Source organism: Syngnathus typhle, linkage group LG3 (assembly GCF_033458585.1).
Source record: "Syngnathus typhle isolate RoL2023-S1 ecotype Sweden linkage group LG3, RoL_Styp_1.0, whole genome shotgun sequence".
Taxonomy (NCBI): domain Eukaryota; kingdom Metazoa; phylum Chordata; class Actinopteri; order Syngnathiformes; family Syngnathidae; genus Syngnathus; species Syngnathus typhle.
Window position 1 is genome coordinate 23,653,978 of NC_083740.1, and position 8,991 is coordinate 23,662,968.

At 37.9% G+C, this 8,991-nt stretch overlaps 2 long non-coding RNA genes across 3 annotated transcripts; both read left to right on the forward strand.

Annotated features, from left to right (window-relative positions):
- The first annotated feature begins 2,755 nt into the window (after window positions 1–2,755).
- On the forward strand, window positions 2,756–3,820 carry LOC133150955 (uncharacterized). 2 transcript variants are annotated; one of them, XR_009713839.1, is made up of 3 exons: window positions 2,756–2,932; window positions 3,018–3,161; window positions 3,617–3,820. It is a non-coding gene; the product is annotated as an uncharacterized LOC133150955 (long non-coding RNA). The 2 variants fall into 2 exon arrangements; XR_009713838.1 differs by having other exon boundaries at window positions 2,756–3,161.
- A 3,498-nt stretch (window positions 3,821–7,318) lies between these two features.
- LOC133150954 (uncharacterized) lies at window positions 7,319–8,771 on the forward strand. The gene is made up of 3 exons (XR_009713837.1): window positions 7,319–7,714; window positions 7,855–7,935; window positions 8,438–8,771. It is a non-coding gene; the product is annotated as an uncharacterized LOC133150954 (long non-coding RNA).
- The last annotated feature ends 220 nt before the right edge of the window (window positions 8,772–8,991 follow it).

Consider the following 8,991-nt stretch of genomic DNA (forward strand, 5'->3'; position numbering starts at 1 on the left):
CCCCGCCCACCGTAGCAACATCATTGTGAAATTTGCGGATGACACAACCGTGGTGGGACTCATCTCAAAGGGGGATGAGTCTGCCTACAAGGACGAAGTGGTCCGGCTATCGGAGTGGTGCGGAGAGAACAATCTGCTCCTAAACACTTTTTTTAAATTATTCTATTTATTCTATTTTTTTTTTTTTTTTATCTCATGCGCGGATCGGTTGGCACTTTTTAAATTTCGTTGTACAGGTGACAATGACAAATAAAGATCTATTGTATTCTATTCTATTCTAGAACCGCGATCATGGTCGAAAATATGTTTTGACCATGACTGACAGCTCTCAATTGTATAATCACAATTCACATGATGTGTTTAGCAGTTATTATTTTTCTTTCTTCCGTGTGTAATTAATATCTTATTAATGTTGAATGGGGGCGGGGTTGTGCTACGTTCATAGAAATCTGAATTCACAAGGACTGTGATCGTAGTATATCATGAACAAAATCTTAAAGTGCTGAAACATGTTCACTCAATCGTTTAGTCACATTTCAGACGAATTTACAGGGATATGTGTGTCTGACACTCTTTTTATCGATTGCATATCCAAATATTGCATATCCAAATGTTGCATATCTGTTTAGCCTAGCTGCACTTAAATTTCCCACTACCCGCAAAGATATTGGGGCGCACACAAGTTCGCATCAGACTTTCCCAGACGTCGAAAGAGGTAAGTAGCTCGCTCAACCCAGTCCGAAATTTGATTTTCCCAAAACATTTATAAACACTTTGTAGTCTAGTGTTGTACTGTAGACCATTGTGTTACTCTGTAAATTAGTATTTACTACTTTAAACTGGGTGAAAATTAAGTAACATCCTCACTTTTCCGCGTGTACAGACAGGCCTTTTAAAATGTTTCTTAAAAGGCCTGTACACGCGAATTTGAGTAAGAGGTCTTCAGGTCCGTTTCTTAATGTTTAATAACAATTGCACCGATTTGGTTGAAGAAGAGCTGATATTCAAGAAAAAAAACGAAATAAACCTCGCGCACGACGGCAAGTGTAAAATTGTAAAAAGTGTATTAAATGAGTCCTATGACCTTAAAAATGTATATTATAATATATATTATACCTATGTCCTCAAAAAAATTGATCCATTAGTAAGCATCTCTCGAACAATATATTTCTTCAAATGGTTTAGTTTTTGAGACGACGATGACTAAATATCATTCAGTAGTGCGTACTCTTAAACCAAATGAGCAAATATTCCGAGTCATATTGTATAAACTTATTTGTACAATTATAAATTGGCAATATTGTTGTATACGTGATTTAACATTGTGATGCCGCCTTAACAAGGCTGCATAGACACCTTTTTTGATCTATACCGCATGTGGGAAAAAAGCCTGGGAACTAGTGAGCGGCCAGAAAAAAAAAACCGTGGCGCTGTCAATCATGCGAGTGTCGCGGCTAGATCAGTCAACTCTCAGCACCGTTTCTGGCTGCAGATGTTTATTTCACTATAACAAATAGAAAATCAATCTTTGCTTACCGTTGGAACAAATGCACAGGTGCCAACATATGAGTTTCCCAAATTATGTAGGGGATGAAATTGTAGATCAAAGGAGTCAACTCTTAACATCTTCCAAAATACACAAAACTGGAAGTAGTTCATTGGAAATAATAAATAAATAAATAAATAAATAAATAAATATATGATAGATAGATAGATAGATAGATAGATAGATAGATAGATAGATAGATAGATAGATAGATAGATAGATAGATAGATAGATAGATAGATAGATAGATAGATAGATAGATAGATACATAGATACATAGATAAATAAAACCAACAAAAAACAATTAAACAATAGCCATTTAGGACAAAAACAATTAAACAATAGCCATTTAGGACATTAACCATAGTCCTTCTAAAAGGGTAGGGCTGCTATTTTATAACCGATTTCTGTCATCATGTAGACTAATTCAACCATATATAAGTGCTATAGTAATTATGTCTCTGATGATCAGTTATTATTTTCATTTTTTTTGTCAGAATGGAAAACCTGTGGACGCTCCACCAAATGCCAGCGGCGGTCACGGCCAAAGTGGTGGCCTTAAAAACATCAACAAGATATTCCAGATGGGCCCTTAAAGAGGATGGCACGGTGGAGGCTAAGGCTTCCCACTGTAATACAGTGGTGGCCCTCTGTGATGGCCACCATTTGTGTAAAATGATTCTTTTTGAAAATTTAGCCTCTGATGTCTCCGTTGGAGGCACTTTTCGAATTATTAATTTTGGCCGGGGAAAAGAACAAGGGGTCCTCCTCTCCCGGCACAACACCGGCATTTATGTGGCTGGGGCGATAGAAGTGACCCCAGATTTGGAGGTGAGGGGGACAGCTCTGCTGTACCCTCCAAGCATTGCCAGAGCCTTAAAGGACATCCGCCATGAGGAGGGTGTCCTTTTCACGACAGACGGCATTGTCTCTGCTGTAAGATCAATCTCTCTCTCTTTCCGCTCCCTCTCTTTCATGAAGTAGTGATGATTAATCTGTTTTTCATTTTTAGATCCGCCCCATGAGGATGGCGATGTCACGTGGGTCTGTCGTCCCATTAGGCATCATTTATTTAAAAAAAGTAAACTGATTGTTCTCTCTCTCTCTGTCACACTATCTGTGTGTGTTTGTGTGTGTGCGCGTGCGTGTGCATGCATGTGTGTGCGTATGTGTGCATGTGCGTGTCTAAATATAGATACATCACACACACTCACATTTCACCTGAGTAAGGTGCCTTCAAGGCCTGATCCTTTCCAAGCTTTTGATAGCTCACTCTAATATCACCCGTGCAAAGTTTGCTGACGATCATGCATATTAGAGGAGGGAGACGTCTAAACCTGCAAGACACTGGTTTTGTAGGACAGAAATTTGACACCAGTTTCTTGAGTATTTCTCTAGCTTTATTGTCTTAGTCATTGTAGCCTAGATCGACATTTCAACAGCTAGTACTAATTTGTCATTTTCATTACAGGATCAAATGGTAATAAAGGTGGTCAGGTGGCGAGAGGCGAACATTTTTGTCCTAACGGTTGGACAGCGGGTGTCTCTTACGCACCTGAAAACATCGTGTTCCGGTGGCCTGGAGCTCCACTCCACCGAAAATACTGAGATCAAGGTACCTAAAGCAAGCTGTTTTTCCCATGTGTATAAACAAAGGTATTCTAAATTGAATCAACACTGTTATTTACTTGGGATGCACTGCTATCAGTGGCTCATCATCACTAAGGTTGAAGTCAGATTCACGCTTTGGGAGTGTTCTCAAAATCTGGATCATCAACTTTATAAGATTTTGTCTCAGATGCAGCTCTATCAGGAAGACATACAATTTCACTTGCTTCCTTGACTGTATAAAATCATTGTGGTTGTGATTATGGTCATGAAATTAATCAAATTGTTTTAGGTTTTCTATCTATCTATCTATCTATCTATCTATCTATCTATCTATCTATCTATCTATCTATCTATCTATCTATCTATCTATCTATCTATCTATCTATCTATCTATCTGCCCATCATGTTTTCTCGTGGTGTTTTAAACACAATAAATTGTCATGAAATTTCTTTGCGCAGGAACTGGAACAAGAGCCATTTCGATTTGTGGCCTTTAAAATAAAAGGTGAAGACGTGGAGCTTTTGGACGCCACCAATGCCACCAAAAAGGTTCCATTGACAGTGTGGAAAGAAAGATTCCCCGAAGGCCCTAATCTTACCCCAGAGGGGCTTTTGTGGTAATTTTTTTCTTTTGTTCTATTGTTTGTATTTCTTGTTTGTTGTTCTGTTTAAAATGTTCTATTATTAAAGTTTAAAGTTAAATGCACAAAATAGTCATTGTTTATTTATTTTGTATTAAATTGAATTAATTTAATCTAAATTATGATAATATATTTCACCTCTTAGTTATATTTAGTTGTCCGTGTATAAATTGTGTGTTGAGTCATTATATTAAATGTATTAGTTGTATCAATTCAATAGATGCTTTCCTTTTTTTTCTCCCCATATTTTTCCAACTATTTTTTAAAATTATGATAAATTATTATTGACAATTGCTACACCAAAATACAACTTACATATTTAGTTTTCCTTTCATGGTCTGGCTTGATAACCACATAAGCTACAACAAAACCAGGAAAAAAGTAACTAGGTTTTTACTAAACATTGTTAAATGTGCACTATATTGGCACTATATTGGGTGATAAGCTTAACTAACTTAAATGCTAGCTTAACTCAACGTTTTAATTTTTAAAAATGTTACTTTTACTTTTTAAAATGATAACTTTTAAAACTTTTAACTTTTTACATTTTTAAATTAACTTATGGTTGAGAGGAGACTTTTTAACTTTTTAAACCTTTATTTTACAATCAAATGCGTCAATTGACGCTCCATCGATGCGACACGTTACCGTCGCACATCACGTGTTGCTTACGTCATATGAATGCGTCTTGTTCGAGCGCACACACCTATAACGTAATTGTGTGAGGCTATTGTAGTGGAGTGACGAGTGTAATTGTATCATAGTTTATGGAGAAAAACAATTTAACAGGGACATTCGACGTGCTGTCAAAGCGTTCTTTGGCCCGCTGTCCAAAGAACATAGAAAACGATACGGAATGCGATCATCTCATGTGCGGTGGCGCCACAAAGTGGATTGCAGAAGTTAACTCAGCAGCATGGACGCGTTCCAGGCAGTTGCTGCGACCGCAAGGGGGTAAGTATTACTAAAAAAAAAAAGCACTCAAGTTTCAAACTTGCCTAGTGGACAGTGAAGCAGAAAATAGATGTGCCAAAAAGTGTGAGGAAAATATGCACTGTCTGCCGACGCACATTTTTCATAGTCCATGTGGAACTGACTCACCTTAAGCAACACGCAATACGGTGGACACGAATGAAAAAACGCACAACTAAGCAAGGGGGAACCTGGACAGATCCATCAGGCAACGACAAAGATGGTATGTAAATATTTTTTTTACATCCTCTGGTCAAGGTTAATATGAGAATGTACAATGGATGTCTGTATCGTATGGAAAAAGCTATTATACATTTTGGGTGTAGTAAACGACCCGGTAAATACATACTTGAGATAAACTGCTATCAGTGGCTCATCATCATCAAGGCTGAAGTCAGAATCATGCTTTAGAGTTTTCTCTAAATCTGGATCACCAATTTTGTAAGATTTTGTCTCAGATACAGCTCTATCAGGAAGACATACAATTTCACTTGCTTCCCTGACTGTATAAAATCATTGTGGTTGTGATTATGGTCATGAAATTAATCGAATTGTTTTAGGTTTTACGTTTATTATCTGTCTGCCTGTCTGCCATCCATGCATCATGTTTTCTCGTGGTGTTTTAAACCCATAATAAATTGTCAAAACATTTCTTTGCGCAGGAACTGGAAGAAGCGTTTCACGTTGTGGCCTCCAAATTAAAGGCGATAATATGTATATTTTCCTTATGTAGTATCTCACTGGTGTTCTTAACACGAGGACAGCGGCTGTTTTGAGCTACCTCTAACAGCGGGGTGCGTCAATTGACGCTCCATCGATGCGACACGCTACCGTCGCGCATCACGTGTTGTACACGTCATATTAACGCGATCGTCTTGTTCGAGCCCATGCCCCGAGAACGTAATTGTGTGAGGATATTGTTGCGGAGTGACGAGTGTAATTGTATCATAGTTTATGGAGAAAAACAATTTAAAAGGGACGTTCAACGCGCTGTCAAATCAGTCATATTTAAACTTGCGCAATGACGTCGGCATGTGGTCGCGGAGGAAAACGTAAGTTTTGGGGGGATTTTTTTAGCAGCATGGGCGATAATTAGAGGTATCAATGTTTTATTTATGCCATCGCTAACACACACAGGGCGGTTATTAGAATTTGGGCGATAATTAGAATAATTACGGTATTGCAATCACAATTGCAAAGAAACAATTGGTTGAGGAGCAGTTTTATAGCAGATTTTTGTTGTTGTATTGCGATACCGTATTGCTAATGCTAATCTGTTGATTGTGTCGCGAGAGAGAGAGAGAGAGAGAGAGAGAGAGAGAGAGAGAGAGAGAGAGAGAGAGAGAGAGAGAGAGAGAGAGAGAGAGAGAGTCTCAGTAAAGATATCTGTCACACTCTCATTTCACCTGAGTAAGGTCCCTTAGGGCATCATGTTGCCTTAGTAATTGAAGCCTAGATCCACATTTCAACAACTAGTACTAATTTGACATTTTCATTACAGGATCAAAGAGAAATTAAGGTCCTCACATGGCGCGAAACCAACTTTTTCCATGTCAAACTTGGACAGCGGCTGTCCATGACACACATGACAACATCATCAGAAAATACTGTAATAAAAGGTACCTAAAGCAAGCAGTTTTTTATGTGTATAAACAAAGGTGTTCTCAATTGAATCAATACTGTTATTTACTTGGGATGCACTGCTATCAGTGGCTCATCATCATTAAGGTTGAAGTCAGATTCATGCTTTAGGAGTTTTCTCAAAATCTGGATCACCAACTTTGTAGGATATTGTCTCAGATACAGTTGTCTGTCTGTCTGTCTGTCTGTCTGTCTGTCTGTCTGTCTGTCTGTCTGTCTGTCTGTCTGTCTGTCTGTCTGTCTGTCTGTTTATATATCTATATCTAACCAACCTACATACCTACCTACCTACCCAACCCCATCCATCAATCAATCCATCCATCCATCCATCCATACATCCATCCATACATCCATCCATCCATCCATACATACATATCCATCCATCATGTTTTCTCGTGGTGTTTCAAACATAAATTGTCATGAAATTTCTTTGCGCAGGAACTGGAAGAAGAGCCCTTTCGCTTTGTGGGCTTTAAAATCAAAGGTGAACAGGTGGAGCTTGTGGACGCCACCAATGCCACCAGAATGGTTCCATTAGAGGAGTGGAACCAAAAATTCCCCGATGGCCCTAATCTTCCCCTAGAGGGGTTTTTGTGGTAAATTTTTTTTTTTGTTCTGTTGTTTGTATTTTGTGTTACTTGTTTGTTCTGTTTAAAATGTTCTACTATTAAAGTTTAAAGTTAAATGCACAAAATAATAATTGTTTATTTTATTCATTTTTATTACATTATGATAATATATTTCACCACTTCATCAACATCTGCCCCCTATAGAGACCACCCTCAGAGGCCGGCCTCTTCGACTTGCAACCAGAGATGCTGGCGTGGCTCCACGACACCAAGTTGGAACACTGACGTTACACGTGAGAGAGAGAGAGAGAGGCAACGTCGATTTAGGTGACCCAGTTTATTATTTTGTTTATAGCAAATACAGTTGCAAATATATTGTTTCAATGTGTAGTTAATGGTATTAATGTATAGTATATGATTTTAATCTATTTTAATCTATAGTAATGGTATTTTACCCATGCCTTATTTTGGGATATTTGTAACTTCTGCTGTCTTTATCTTAGTATTCTGGAATACTATGGTTTATTTCGAAAATGTTTCTCAGATGTCGCATGTTTTCCCATTCTAGATTGATAGATAGAATTTACGGTAGCGTTCTTTGGCCTGCTGTCCAAAGAACATAGAAAACAATACGGAATGCGATCATCTCATGTGCGGTGGCACCACAAAGTAGATTGCAGAAGTTAACTCAGCAGCATGGACGCGTTCCAGGCACTTACTGCGACCGCAAGGGGGTAAGTATTACTAAAAAAAGCACACAAGTTTCAAACTTGCCGAGTGGACAGTGAATCAGAAAATAGATTTGTCAAAAAGTGTGAGGAAAATATGCACTGTCTGCCGACTCACATTTTCATTGTCCATGTCTCACCTTAAGCAACACGGTGGACACGAACAAAAAAACGCACAACTAAGCAAGGGGGAACCTGGACAGATCCATCAGGCAACGACAAAGATGGTATGTAAATATTTTTTTAAACCCTCTCAAGGTTAATATGAGAATGTACAATGGATGTCTATCGTATAGAAAAAGCTATTATACATTTTGGGTGTAATAAACGACCAGGTAAATGGATAGATAATACATAAAAACCATTCGTTTGCATACATTGATAAATGAAAGATCAACATTATGTGCCACTTGCCTCCCCAGAACTTTTGGTTTATAGGAAGGTTTGTTTTCTATTTAGAGGAAGAAATGCATGCGCCCAAGTGCAATATGTATTTTTGCCAGCAGAGGACGCTGAAAATAAATATGTTGCATAGCGGATGAGCTGTCTTAATCATTTCTGTCTGTAACAATTGCACACACAGCCTTACATTTGTAACAAGTTTCAAGAGATGTGCATATTTTTTCATTGGACATGCAATGTAATTCTGTCAACTTTTAAATAAACTATGTTATTTTACTTTTAATGTGGATAGAGGATTTATTTTTGGTGTTTTTGATTTTACTGCAGATTATCCAGACATCCCCAACGTCAAAGCAGCAGTATCTTTGGCCTCAGCATCCTTATTTTCCACTGGGCTTTGTGGACAGGAATGTCTTTTTCGACATGTTCCAACTTTAAACTGTTCATCTCATGCCTAATAATTGTCACTCAGCACTGACACCTGGTGGACGTTATGTTGTCATGCAGATGTTGTTATGCCTAATAAGAACAGATTCAGATTTGATTCTTAGTAGTTATCTTGCTGACTGTTTCTTGTTGACTAATACTTCTTGCGTATGTACTGTTTTTACTCGCTTATTGGTTTTCTTGCTTACTGCTTTTTCTAAAATGTACATATTCACCTGCAGTTTCCAAATTTTTTTAACCTATTTGTATTGTCCCAACATCAACAGGTTCAGCTCAATCCCACTTCATGTCTACATCATTCAGTGTCATTTAACAGCGTTTTTCCTTTCTAACTTATTCATTTTGCCACCAATTCAACCCGTTTCAACATTTAGCTCATGCATCTTATGCCTAACTATTCCACAACTTCTCACTTACCAATAATTTGAAATTCT